Source organism: Cygnus olor, chromosome 1 (genome assembly GCF_009769625.2).
Source record: "Cygnus olor isolate bCygOlo1 chromosome 1, bCygOlo1.pri.v2, whole genome shotgun sequence".
Lineage (NCBI taxonomy): Eukaryota > Metazoa > Chordata > Aves > Anseriformes > Anatidae > Cygnus > Cygnus olor.
This window is the reverse complement of record NC_049169.1, coordinates 30,839,259-30,854,291: the sequence shown is the minus strand read 5'-3', so window position 1 is coordinate 30,854,291 and position 15,033 is coordinate 30,839,259. Positions and strand designations below refer to the sequence as shown.

General features: G+C 38.7%; 1 protein-coding gene across 27 annotated transcripts in view; it reads right to left on the bottom strand.

Moving 5' to 3' along the window:
- The window catches only part of NRCAM (neuronal cell adhesion molecule), a 150,853-nt gene that overhangs the window by 103,886 nt on the left and 31,934 nt on the right, over window positions 1-15,033 (bottom strand). The window contains exon 1 of one of the 27 annotated variants that reach the window (XM_040550928.1): window positions 1,979-1,997. The exons of the other annotated variants lie outside the window; for them this stretch is intronic. The gene's annotated coding sequence lies outside the window, so the exon portion shown is untranslated. Of the gene's footprint in view, window positions 1-1,978; window positions 1,998-15,033 lie in introns of those variants that run through there. 27 annotated transcript variants of the gene reach the window in all.

The following is a 15,033-nucleotide window of genomic DNA, read 5'->3' as shown; positions in this document are numbered from 1 at the left end:
AGTAAAAAAAGCTGCAGCCTCAAGGGCTAGGTCTGAAAGTTAGGTGTGATGTTAGATCCCGGATGGTTTGTGTATGAGACTTCACATACAGGAATGGAAAAAAAAAAAAGAAAAAAAAAAGAGGCTCTGCAGTACCACAGACCAATGTTAACACAGTGGATAATCCTTCCCAGAGTCCTAACACACATCAAAAGAAGGGGTGAAAAAAACAACCAATTCCCTTTACTCCTCTGAGGTAAATATTGTTACTTAATGATATATATTGTTTGGGACATGCATTACAGTTTTCCATGTTTTAGTGAGAGAAGAGAAACTGTATTACAGGCACAGTCAAACTGTTTTCAGCTGTTGTGTATGAAATGGTCAGAATATCAGTCTCTTGGGATGTCTGGACTACACTCATTCTGCTCCAAAAATAAATATTTGCTATAGTTCTTTTTTGGCATCCATGGCTGTAACCTATTTACAGTCCAGGATCACATTCTTTTGCTGTGATGTGATTCATTTTCTCTCAGAAGGGAGCTTAACAAAAGCTCCTAACTCCAGTGAACTCATAAGCATGAGGAGTTCTCTAAAAGGTGCACAGAGGAGCACCTGAATATCCAAAAGTCAGCTCAGATGTAATGAAGTACAGAAGCAATCTCAGATTACAAAGATGTTTTAAAAACATTCTAAACCGGGTTGTTCTATAATGAAGTCTACAGATTTAGTGAAATATGTTTTTTAATGTATTAGATGCATTTGGGGTAACATCATTGCTCATTTTCTATTTATGAAACTGGCTACTAGGATGTTGTAGAAATATAAAACAATTTTTATTTCTACACACCAGATCATTATGTTTTTGGTGTATTCATTCATTTGAAAACTTGTGAACTAAAATTTACATAGTGTTCTTCCTTCAAAAACATTTAATAGTGTTGATAGACTCTAGGAAAGTACAATTTAGAATAAAAAAAGTGTGCATTGTAATACAAAACTATGCAAAAAAGTTCAAAAGTAAAAAAAGTAATATCAAAATTCCACTTTTATTTTATAATCAGATTGGCCAAATGGTTTTAGATAAAATGTACTCAATATATTCATTAAAAAAGTTAAAGTGTTCTAATGTTATTAATCTAACCTTAGAAAGCTGTAAAATGAGACAATACGTAGCTTTCTCCTAAAACTAATACTATACACACTATGCATATAATAGAGTTTCCTTTTACTTAGACAATACTTAAAGATATTTAATGAAACACATTTTAAGGGGGACCTGGAAAAATATTTGCTTTAAGACATATAAAATATAGTTAGTGCATTTAAGCACAGTTTCATGCAATTCAATACTGCAGAGCTCCAGTATTCACCCTCCTGTCATTTCTTCTTTCAGAATTAAGGAGCGATGAGGAGCCCTCAGAAGAGGAGAAACTAGCCTGGTGGTTGATAAGGGCAGTGATCCATCTTTCTGTCATATCTATCTTATTCCTGGTAGTGCTCAACCCCAGATGATTCTGACAAAGTAATAATGGAAAAAAATATATATGCTGGAAATACCCCAAAAATAACTGTTCAGTTTTTCATTCTTCATACACACATCCTCACAAATACATATTCTAATGCAAGCAGTTCAGCCTAGTTTTTATTAATATCCTTTAGAGCAACATACTCATTTTATATAAATGAGTTCATTATTTTACAGTCATCAAAACAGAATTTACATTCAATCTAATCTTTAATATGTTGCAAAGTCACGACCTTCCTCCATGGATATAAATTATAGTGTATTGATTTCAACACCTAGACTGCTAACCAAAGTTAAATGTTTCAGTAAGTTACACAGGATAGGTCTATTCTCCTCTTCAGAGGTATAAGCTCCATTTCCCCATGCTCCCGCTACTCAAATAAATCAAGCTAACCGATACCAAGGTACACAAATCTCAGCTGTGTAAGTGATCAAGAAGAATCTGAATAGAAAAGGGAGATCAGCCATTACCTTGTGCATATAGCCATATAGTCCTCTTCCTGTTTTGCTTTTTTTTTTTCCCTTTTGTTTTGTTAGCAGGAGATAAGAATTTGTAGCATGCTCCCCTCCACGTTGTAATCTTGACAAGAGTCGGCTGCTAAGTCCCGCTGTCGCAGCACTGTGCAGAAGCACGCACAAAAAGCCCTTTCCAGCAGCCAATGGCTTTGTCCTCGACCTCCCAAGCTTGTGTGTGATCAGCACAGGCTTTGTGGCCATACAATGGGGGTTAAACATTTCCCCGTATTTATTTAAAAGCAGAGCTAAATCTGCTTAGCTGCATGAGCCTTTTAGTAAAATGATGTTCATTGTAGCTGGGTATTTTTCTGTTTGTTTAAGAGTAAATGGCTTCTTCTATCTACAGAATATAAATATAAGTATGTATTCCTTTTCAGTGTCCACAGTGCTTAAACAAAAAAAATCAAGTAAAATCAAAGTAAAAATTTGCCAGTAAAATCAAAGATTTGGATCCAGATCCTACCTTATCCAGAATTTCCCCCTAAGTAACTACCACTGAGCTGCCTAGTTCCATTTTTCCTTTACGTTCTTTGGACCAGGTGACTTGCCAAGTGGGCAGCCCTCTGCGCTCTGTTGATAGCACCTGAGAGGCAGACCCCTGCAAAAGCTACTACTTACATTGATAGGTGAAATTCCATGAGAAAGAAAATATAGGCATTCCAGGAAATAAATGAAAACATTTTACAAGAAGGCCACCAATTTTGGACATCACATCAGTCTCTGAACTGCCTTTGCTTTTCAAGAAACTACCTTGAAGCAACACTGGTACAAAACTGGCTTTTTCCAATTCCTAAAGAAGTAAACCGTATTAAAACCTTTCGTTTCTGCTCTGCAAAGCCTGATTTTTTGTTCATTTGTTTGTTTTTAAGTCCAGCCAAAATGCTTCTAATTTTAAGGGGGCTGCAGTTATTCCTAGGTAGCAGCCTCAGAATCCCGTCAGCATTTATTAGCACCGACATTAGCTCCGAACAATAACTTCATCTGCTCCTTTGAAACCTATTCAGCTTTCAAGGCTCGCTTAGAACAATGCTGTTCTTCACAAAAGCACGATACAGAAGAATCTCCATCAAAGCACGTTGCCAGTGAGGTTCGGTAACGACTGCAGCCACCTGACCTCCTCAGCTTAACAAAACAGAACCAGGGCATCTTCATTCAGCTCACACTTCCCACATGTGCCTTGCTTCTGGAGATGCAAAGACCTAAGCTAAGAAGGCAAATATCTTAGAAAAACAGAAGTTATAGTTACAGGCAATTTGGTTTTGATTTGAAGGTTTATCATCAAATAATATAGTGTTTATTAGGCAACACTGTTCAAAGTTTGTTTAGGGGTAATTGGCTTCTCTGCTGCTTGAAGTTATTGCTTTTTAATTGCACATTTACAACTGTATATTCTAATGACAACAGCTGGCATGAAACTGCAAATAATCAGGTATTTACCACACCACAAACATGCTACAGTATTAATCTATTATTTGCATTTACTAACATTTAACTCTAATAAAAGCTTAATTCTCAAAAATCATTATTTCCGTAGCTTCAATCATTCCTTCCAAAATGAAGTCCTCACATGAAAAAGACAACTTTTGCCACTGCAGTAGCTCAGCTACTTGTTCCCCGTTGCCTTTGACAGCATACTTCATCAAGAAACTAGCTAAAATATAACTGATGGAACAGACTTTTTCTGTTTAACTAGGTTTAAGCAGAAGTTATTTTCTGAATTTTAGAGCTGAATGACAAAGGGGCAGGTCCAATTTTGTTGTCTGATTGACCAAGCCTAATCAGAATTATTTCTGCACACTGCTTCACCACAGCTGTAGAGCCATTAAACACTAAATGCTCTGGAGGCCCATTCCCTTTCAGCCTCCTACCGCGACTCGCACTTTTCAGACAGTAGCTACTCAGTGGGCTACTCAAAACATTCAAAAAATGGGGATGCTATATTTAATGGAAAGCTTAAAACCCACAGCAAGATCTGTCACTTGACTTGTCAGTATGGCAGCTATCATAATAAAACAGTCTTTGTGATGGAGACTTAAAAAGAACCCTGTGAACTGGGTCTCTTACTTCACAACACATTTTTATTAGGAAAAGTCTTTCAGTCACAGCAGCTAGTTTTTCTTCAAGAGAAATAATCATATCTGTCTCTAAAAACACTCACTAAGATATACACATTTTTTAGTAACTGTAATATTACCCATAGCATCTTGTTTTACACCTTATCATCACCTATTATCATTTACACATTATTAGCCTACGGAAGCCTTTATACTGATATAGCCATTAGGACTGTCTTCCTGCACAATTTACAAAATAAAATAGAATATTAATATTAACAAATACTAACTAAAAATGTTAACAAAACCACTTTTTTTTACCTACTGAACTGTTTAAGCTGAAAATACCTGTGATGTGCACATACAGTGCACAATTCCTTGCTTTGAAACCTGCTGGTAAGAAAAAGAAAATTCATTTTCTGAAAAACATCTAGCAATTGCCTGATGATACTGATTTTTCATCCATCTCCTTTTTCATGGATTTTTGGTTTTCTGTCCTGAATAGCCTCAACACTTCATAGACTTCTGAAAATACTCAGGAAAGCCACCAATCATTTAAACTTCCTAAGGCTACAGTCATACTTCACCAAAATTTAACTAGTGTTAATACTCAGCTGAGATCTCCAAGTAGCTCAGTAGTTAACTTTGCTTTAGAGTTTAAAAGGTGTGAGATCTAAAACTCTAAAAGACAGTGTAACTCAAAAGTATCCAGGGATGTGGCATAGGATCCCAAAATGCTAAAAACACAGGCAGTTACACCCACCAAGGCCACTGTAAAATATTCCAAGAAGAAAAGAAGTGGTAGATTTGAATCATCTAACATGAAACAACAACCTAGCCTAAAGACAGTTGAAGCATGCTGACATAACACATCTACCCAGACATTTTAAGACATAAAAAGACTATTAACTGTAGATCCTTCTTCCCCAAAGGCATTCCAAATATTTGGGATGGGAGATGAATATTGTGACAAGTAAGCATTAAGTGCTATTATGAAGTGTAAATCGTGAAGATCAAGATCCTCCAATAAACACAGCAGAGCAAAATATGTTTTCACAATGTTCAACATAAATGAACAACAAACTATAAGGCCGATTGTTTTGTGTCAGAACTAAGACATTATAAAGAAGTATTAGGAAATATGTAGGAAATACAGACACTAAATATACTGAAAAATATTAACGTTATTTTTCTCTTATGTAAATAACGTTATTAAATATGTTATGACAAACTTGTAAAGATTGCCTGATAGTTTATGAAGGGATATGAAAAGGAAGATGCCATCTTATGTAACAAAATTTATTTAAAATATCATAACTTCTACTAATTTCAGCTTTTACAACTACGATCTCATGGACTTATTAAACACACTGCTGTCACTTCATAAATAATAATTTATTCCTTTTATTTTTTCCTTCAAACATACAAAAGGATGTTATGGCATACATAGCCAGTCATTACTTACTGCAATCAGAAACAAGCGAGCAGAGCAGGTTAAGTAATTCTAAATTAGGCCCAAATAACCCATTACTTTCATTCACAAAACCACCTTTGCATTTACGTCCTGTTTATCATTCCTGAATTCTCTCTCTCCTTTCTCCATTTACTTAATGCTTATTGTACAAGCCAAACTTGTCAGCTACAGAAAAATAACTTATCAAACGCTTTAGTGATGTAGACTCTTACTAATTTGATTACTGGGCTGCATCAAAAGAAGCATGGCCAGCAAGTCACAGTAGGTGATTCTCCCCCTCTGCTCTGCTCTCATGAGACCCCACCTGCAGTACTGCATTCAGCTCTGGGGCCCCCAGCACAAGGAGGACATGGAAGTATTAGAACGAGTCCAGAGGAGGGCCAAGAGGATGATCAGAGGGCTGGAGCACGTCTCTCCTAGGGGAACAGGCTGAGGGAGTTGGGGTTGTTCAGCCTGGAGAAGAGAAGGCTTCAGGGAGACCTTACAGTGGCCTTCCAGTACCTAAAGGAGGACCTAAAGGAGGCCTACCGAAAAGCTGGGGAGGGACTCTTTGTCAGGGAGTGTAGTGACAGGTAATGCTTTTAAGCTAAAAGAGGGCACGTTTAGATTAGATATAAGGAGGAAATTCTTTACTCTGAGGGTGGTGAGGCACTGTCACAGGTTGCCCAGAGCAGCTGTGGATGCCCCATCCCTGGAAGTGTTCAAGGCCAGGCTGGATGGGGCTTTGGTCTAGTGGGAGGTGTCCCTGCCTATGGTGGGGGGCTTGGAACTGGGTGGTCTCTAAGGTCCCTTCCAACCTCAACCATTTTATGGTTTTATGATTTCACTGAATCTCTGACAGAGAGAGACCTTGCTCCCACACATAAAACATGAGCTGTTTAGCACAAAGAGTTGCTGTCAAGGAGATTTCCCAGAAGCGACTCCAGACTGAAAAGAGTCCTCTTCAAACAACTCAAGGTTCAACCACTTTATTATTTTAGCAGCTATAGCACATACCACTTAGTATTGTGAGAGATGCAAAATAAGTTTCTTTTTCTGCCTTCATACTACATTTGATGAAGAAGTTACATAAGATTCACAGCATCAACTTAAATTATTATAAGGTTTTCTCCAGTAGCATTCTCTATCCTTTGTCATGAGGGGAAAAAAATGCTTTACCTTTCCTCTTTGTGTACAAGGAGCATCCTTGACCAGTGGATGCCTGAAGTTGTTTAAATACATGGGACATGCAGTCACAGTATATGTGTAGACAAATATGAACCTCCTAACCACAGGATGAGGGGATTTTATCAGCAGCCACAAAACCAACCACAGCTTCCCCAACAAAACAGATTTGCTGATGCTGCAGAGTAACTTCTGTTGTAACAAACTAAAGCCCTCCTAAACACATCTAGTGCCTAAGTGAATTCACAGCAACAACACAAAAATAGATTGAATTGAATCAAGTCAGAGGGAGAATGCAAAGAGGATTAAAAAAAAGGGAGATTACAGCCACAGAAGGAGGTTAGAATCTTGATTCTTGGAAGGAAAAATTATATACATGTATAAAGAATCAAGATTCTGGAAATTCTGGAATATACAGTCTTCAGTCCATGCTCAAGGGGAAGGAAAAAAAAGGAAATATAGCAAGTCTTCTTTGGTTGCAGAAAACCTTTTGGAATGCTTGAGCTGTCCAAGAGTTACCTGGAAGCACCCAAATACAGTAGTGCCTTAAATTTGGCTGAGGCTCTCTATCTGTCTCCCCTTGTATCAAAGGGTACACTTAATAAATATTCTGTAGGTTGTGAAATTACTTGGTGTAGCCACTAACTTCTCTGAACTTGTGTTGCATGAATATAGAGTACATATTGTAAAAAATGAAATATTTACTGAAAGAGTAACAAGCAGCAGCCACAAAAGTGGCTTCTTCACTTCAGCGATGCCAAATAGGACTGGGACTATTAGTTTTTCCTTAAAGACAGTAAATCCACATGGCAACAGAGGTGACTTGAATAATAAAAAAAAAATCACACACCCCAAAAATTGTTTCAGCAAGAAAATGCAGTATGCAAATACTAGCAATGAAGAAAAAAGCAGTAGGATGTATAAGGTACATAAAAGTGCAGAAAAGGAGAGTTAAAAGTACAGAAGAGGGTTTGATTCATTAAGAGATACAATCATTATTAAAACATTTTAATATGAATTATTAAAATAATTAACATCAGATTCATTGCAGCCAACTTCCCACACATCCAAACTCTCAACAGGCTCAGTTTTTGATTTGCATGCACTACATCACATCATTTTGTGTTCTGTACAGTAACAGATGAAATATGGACACAAAAATTAGCTTTATCAGTGTTTAAAAACTCCAAAGAAGTTGTTCCCTTTATAATTTTTTCCTTACTTCACACATTTGTCAAATGACTTCTTACAGTCTAAAAAAGAGTCTAGAAGTGTCCATAGGAATCTGATCTTTGCAGAAGTCTGTTCTGATGGCAAACAACCCAGCTGTTTATGTCACAAAAATAAAAGTGGAAATCTGCAACAAAACTCAGTAAAGCATTGTCTTATTAAATACATACGCAGAAGTAGAAAATTAACTACTTACAAGTTTTGCTTTGACATTTATTACACCATTAAAGTGATGTTCTTTACAGAACAGCAAGACAAAGGCAATCACCATCTTCCCATCTCAAAGGAGGGTAGGCTATCATAAGGATTTCTTATTTTGTATTTTAAAGCCTGCCCCAGGTGACAAGCAGCAGACGCACCACTCTCCTTTCACAGCAGCTTGAGAAGGAAGGCGTTTGACGTGATTCTTGCTCCTCGGAGGCTGGAGGTGTATGATTTGCCTCCTGTACAGCAAAGCTGATTTGGATCCGTCTCAGTGAGAACGAGAAAGAGCCAGAGCAGCTGGAGAAGTAGCCCCACTGGCCACCACCAGGGACCACCAGCTGCTGGATGAGCTCCTGAAGCAAGGCCGCCACCCCGCAGGAACGCGGCCTCCTCCTTCCGTCAGGAGCGCGTGACGTGGGCCCACAGCCATTGCTGGGGGGGGGTCCATACATTTACTTTGCCTTTTGTTTGGAGGAGGAGGAATCTCATTTACATATCATTTCTATATTTAAGTATAATCCATTTTAAGCACTTTCTGACTAGCAGATTGTATGCCATATATAGGATTGTAAATCAGCTACCTGCCTTACAAACTCAGCACAGTTCTCCATACACAGAATGGGCTTTGCTGCACAAGAGAGCCTGCAGCCCTGGCTTCCAAGCAGCTGCGGCCTGGAAATCAATGGATTTCCAGTAGGTTGACGAGATAACAAATGTAGTATGCTCCCCTTCAGAAGGGCAGACATGCATGTAACAAATGCAGCCTTAAGGCTCAAAGTTTGATGAGGATACAAAATACACAGTAATCAAATGATTTTACCAGTGGGGTTGGGTTTTTTTTTTTCTTCCCTTTCTAGGACTTTTAAGGGCACGACTAAAATTGACGTGTAACTTTAGTCAATATACTAACATCAATCACTATTTTGTCACACAAAGAAAATCATGGTACAGAAGGGATGTCTGAATAGCTCGTTAAGCTTTATCATCCACTCATCGCATGGTCCCCTAATTTACTTTTCTACCTGCATTGAACAACCCTTCCCATCAATAAAGATCCAAGTTCCAATGAGTTACGCCAGCCTTTCCTTCCAACAATCCTCACATATTTCTCTAATATTGACTGGAAAAGTCAGCCTTCGATCACAGTTATTTTAGTTATACTCCTGTGGTTTGTGTATATAAATGTATTTAATCCACCTTTCCTGAAGTTATACCCTGGTAGACAGGGATGTCACCCCATTATCAGACCTGGCTACTGCTAGGCTTGTGGCATGGGACCCACATTTTACCCTACTATTTGAATACACACAATTTAGCACTGCTTTTTAATCAGGGCTTTTTCTGCCTCCTGAAGTCAAGGAAAAATCTCATCCAAAATGGATGAAAAACTAAATTATGTTCTCAAAAATGGATTAATCCTCTTCAGTAATCAGGAAGATAATGGCACTGTTAGCGAGTATATATTACCTTTCTTGCTGACAAAGGGTTTTGATTTACTCACCTCAATGCATTATATCCAGTATATGTCAAGACAGACAATGCTATTTCGTATCTTCACAGACCAGATTTTAAGGAGAAATTAAGAAGTAGGGAAAATGCATATTGTATGGAGGAAAAGGGTGAAAATTCACAGTAGTGCTTAATGCTCATATAGACACTTTTTTTTTAAATTAAAAACACAGATATCTAATAATTACAACATACTTGAGTTGATTTATTCAGCTTGTTTTTAGGCAGCACCATAAGCGGCTTTCACCAGCTGAAGCAGTGGATCTGAAGAATAAAGGAATATATTGGTTCAGGAGCTGTGTTGGAAAAAAAATGCTATGTTACTGCAACCCCCAAAAGCCTTACTGGAATTCTGCAAGACGTATTAGGAAACTATCTTAGCAAGTATAGCCTATTCCAAATTATGTTTTCAGTTCTTTGAGACTAATTAATTTTGTACTGATTTTAAATAAGACATGATTATTCGAGTAGGCTACCTCTTGACTTGGTGAATAAGCTTTTAGTAATTCTTTTAAATCCAGAAGTTCTACAAATATATTTTTTACTTTGCTAAGTTTTTTTTTTTTTTGGTGTGGGGGGGATAGGGTGCAGAAAATATACTTAAACCTAAACCCAACCACTTTAAGTATTAATTCTTTCTTTTTTCCTTTGAAAACAGTAAAAATTGTTGTGTAGACCATAAAAGCAACAAATACCTAAAGGATGATTAAGTAAAAGCAAAGATCAGGATCTTGAAGTCATGCTACAGTAATCTAGTAAATAATACCAAAAGTCTACTTCATTCCAGTGTTGCTATGGCACTGTTTTCCAAGCGGACATCAAATTCTTTTTCCACTGTTGCCACGGTGTTGTAGTCTAGGATAATCCATCATCACAGACAGTGTTCGTATGCATACACAGTTCCCCCTTATCAGAAAAATAATAATACTAGGCAAGTATGACAAGCAGCAAGTGATTTTAAAAATATACTTTTACTCTCAAAATGCTACGAACAGCAAGAGATGAAGTGTATGTTTTTGATAAAGCCAAAACCAGTGCAGGAACTGGCATTCAAACAGTCTCAAGAACAAAAAAAGGGGAAAAAAACAGTGTCTGCAGGTTCCTTAAAGGACTTATACGCATATATCGATTAACACAGCGAGCTACCAACACACTTTGAAGTTCTGAGATAGCTTTTAAAACACACAGCAAGATAAAGCTGCAGTGTTACTAAATATTTAATGTTATTTTGACTTTAAACAGTGACAAGGTGTCTATTTTATCAAAATAAAACATTAAAGAGCATTTGAACTTTTTTTTTTTTAAGGTAGGTTCAAGTTTTTGCATTGAACGCTTTAACTTTCAACTTCCAGTTTCCTGAGGACGTTTGAAGAGTTCTGCCTTCCTGACAGTTCAACACTACCAATTCCAGCAAGATATCTTTAGAAAAGAAGATATCACTCAAAACATAATTTGTAAAAACAAATGTGGGAAAATACTGACACCTTTTAGGTTACTTTTTTTCATAATTTCAGAAGGTAGTTTTGGTTTTATGTTTAAACTGAACCTCACAGTGGGAGCAGTTTTGTTATAAAAAAAACTATTTGTCTGTCATTACAAAGACCCTGACCTTCTCAATGCAACCAGATAAACGATGCTGATTAATTTAAGTGACAAATAGAATAACAGTGTCAGTTGGTGAAGAAAAGTAAATATTCCTTCATCCTGCCTGTGCTATTAGGACACTTAAAAATCAGATGCGCGCAATGAGATACTAAATGTAAGTCCAACTAAATTTATTCACAAAATTAAAATTAAAAATTCTCAATAATATAGATTAAGTACAAGACTTTTACAACAAGCCTTTTTACTGATAGCTTCAGTACACCATTTAACATGGCAGTCAACTAGCAGCTCTTATTTTACACATCATATTAAGAGCTGAGATGACTTAGGGCTACAAAGCAGCAGCAGATGATATACTCCAGTATGACAATTATACAAGCTACAAAAGACAAAAAGAAGTAGGTGACAACAGCATGGTAGCAGACAGTCACTCTTTACACTGTTCTGCACAGTCCTACCAGGCTTATTTGCTTCTGGTCTCCCTACCGGTACTCAGCACCCTGCCCCAGTCTGATACCCCTGATCCTGAGCTCCCAATCCACTGTCCAGACCAGGTAAGTATCACTATCAGCCAGAATCACAAGGTATAAAACCTGCTTTAAGAAAAAAAAAAAGCAAACACTAATGTATCTGTATTAGGAAGCACTTTCTGCTGAACATCTGACAGTCTAATTTAGTCTCCCTTTCAAGAACAACCCCTTGCAGTCACTGAAGTCCCTGCAGAGTACATCCTTTCCCTTTTTACTCATTAGAGGCAAGCAACTAATGCATCTGGATCTGGAACTAATGCAGCTAATTCAGGAACCTGGCTATTGAAACACTGAAAAAAGGAGTGAGGCTGACTAGCTGATAACAAAACAGTCTGCAGCGCTTCCTGTGTAAAGTGGCAGTAAGATATCTGCATTTGCTTGTGCATTTATTTTCATACGAAGTGTATATATTGATAACACCTGTCAAAGCTACAGGGTATCAAATTAATTTTTTACCACCTGTTGAGAAGGTGAACAATCCACAGAAGCCACCTGGTTTCTGTAACAGGAAGCATAACACAAGATGATGAAAATAAACCCCGTGTTCCTCTGCTTGCGGTACCTGGGGATTGCTTTAGCCCCAGGAGGCAGAGAGAGGAACATGAACAAAACCAAACTTTCACAAGAGCTGATTTCTGGCCCCAAGGTTGGAAAACCCAACAAGTTTCTGTGAGCTGGCAGGTGACAGAAGCTGCCAAGTGCTACACCTTCCCGAAGGACAGGGGCTTTGTGCACATCAGACCCCACTAGCTGTCGGGAAGAGCCGACCGTGTACCCACAGCCCCTACCACGGGCTAGGGCCGGGGCTTCAGCAGGACTGCAGAACCCCACTCGGGCGGGCAGGAGTGAGAAAAACACCCAGAAGGCTCTCAGTGGATATCCGGATGCAGAAAAGTCAAGTCATTCACGCTAGAAGCGATACGGAATTCGGCCCTAGGATAGAGGGGAGCTGCTGCAAGACGTTTCTCCAAGAGATTTCGTTATTCAGCACCGTGGGTGTGCCTGTCAGCTCCTTGCATGCACGCTCCCCCCCCCCCCATCCCCAATTCCATGTATATTTTATAACAGCATATGGCAGAACAGAGTGTTATCTTAAAGCCATATAAATAATTAAAATCTAATTTTCCAGCAGCAATTTCATCCTTGCCCCTTATATAAACAGATGATTTATTACATCAACTTCAGCATGCCTTATCATGTAATGATTACAGTGCCCATGCATTATAAGACCAAAGTTATATCAGACTTGCAAATTTATTCTAATGTTTCAATTGAGTGCTTGATTTTGCAAGCTTTCTGATGGTCTCTCAACAACTTCATAGCATGTTTTCAGAGAAATTTTTGGAGAGAGAATTTCTATCATACAGTGTCATTACAAATGACTACAGTGATATCATTTGTAATTACAAATGACAAATGATGCCATAGCCTAAAGCAGACCTGGGAACTTCAGGTCTGCTATGGTAAGCCTCTACACAAGTTATCTGAAAAGAAACCTCAAAAAAACTAATTTCATTTTGTGAAAGAACAACTATAGAGGAGACAAGTTATGCTTCTTCAGTAGATTACACAGCATGAGGAGCAATGACCCTGAAATTCTGCAGTCAGCATTTGAAGCTGTGTAAAACACACTGTCCAGAAGCATATTTCAGTCTAGAGATGGGAGACATACAAAGAGTTGTTCTTGTCCAGCCGTTCCTTAATGTACTGTCATGCTCTCCACAAATCAAGCTTTAGCTTTCTAGTTCCTCGGGGTTTCTCCTGGTATCCCCTCTCTTCCCAGCTTTACTCTCATCTGTTCCACTCTCCTTTTCCCTCCTCCAAATCCACATGCATAAAAAGGCTTCCAGTCCTTTAGGCTAATCCATTTCTCCCCATCCCTCAGCTTTCCGGAGCTGATCTCTTTGCCAAATTGTTCTCACTGAACACTTCTCATGCTCACACCGGCATGAGCAGGGGCTTAATAAAGCACTGAGCTGCAAGACTGCCCATATGGCTTGGTAGCTCACTACACAGCTCTCACAGGTCCCCTCAACCAGCTTTTCTAAAATAATTCTTCACTCTGGGGCTGTTTGCATTGGACAGCATTAATAAAACTGCTTTAGTTCTGGCTCATTCAACAGAACAGCCCTCCAACACCATCCTAGGCACTCCCTGTACCCTCAAACACGCTCTCACGTGCCTCAGGACACACCACACGCAACCAAGAACATCCCAGTGAGCTGCATCACACTTCTCCCGTTAGATCAGACATATTTGAACCAAACCCTTCTTGTCTCTTCACAAAAAGATGTCAATTGACGTAAGGCACGGGATGACCGTGTAGGACCCAGAGGAGACCCACAGCCAAATGCCACACAGTGTGGATGTGGCCAGGCCACCAGAAGATGCAGCCCTTAGTGATGCCGAGTCAGTCACCTGGTGCTGCCCTGTCCAGTGGCCAAGGACCCCCTTCTTGACTAAGTTTTGTCAGCTCCACTGCTCCTCGCAGTCCCTGGACTCTCTATTTACCCTCTTGCCTACTCTCCTTGCTCCTCCACATTACCCACTGTTCATCCCTCAAAATTTCTGTCAAGCAATATTATAATCCAAAGGGAAACACCCTTTCCCCCCCCCAAACCACCAGTTCTTTTGCCAAGCCCCACACTTGGCCAGCCCCCAGCATCTTATTACAGCAAAGACTTCTCAGGCACCTGCAGGTACAAGCTGGAAAGCACTCAGCATAGATCCACTATTTGTTAGTTATGAGCTGCTGCTCAAAATGAGCAAGCTGAAATTTATTGAAAGATGAGTCAAACAATAATAGGCAAATGCTCAGGAAGATAGCAAAATACTGTTCTTTGAAAGAAAAGCAAAGGTTTATTAAAAAAGCTTCCCCTTCTTAAGAAAAGAGCTTCTACTCTGTCATCATCTTCAGAAGAGACTGAATTACTTTGGCTGAAGTTTTTCAAACAAACGTAGCTTGCAGCAAGCGCTAGTGTCAGCTTTAAAAAGCATACAGCACTAACATTCCCTCCTTTAATAATAAAGGGTGAGACGTGGTCGACCGTTACAAGTTATATTTATTTTGAGCAATTTGATATCTAATCACTGTGTCCCACATGAATTAAAATAACTCAAGATAGGAGTTGAAATAACAAAACACATGAAAACTCATCTCCAGTTTTGAAGAGAGCTCTAATTTTAGAACAGCTTTGTGTAACAGTTTCTTCAGGTATGATTTTCTTCAACGTGTTGAGG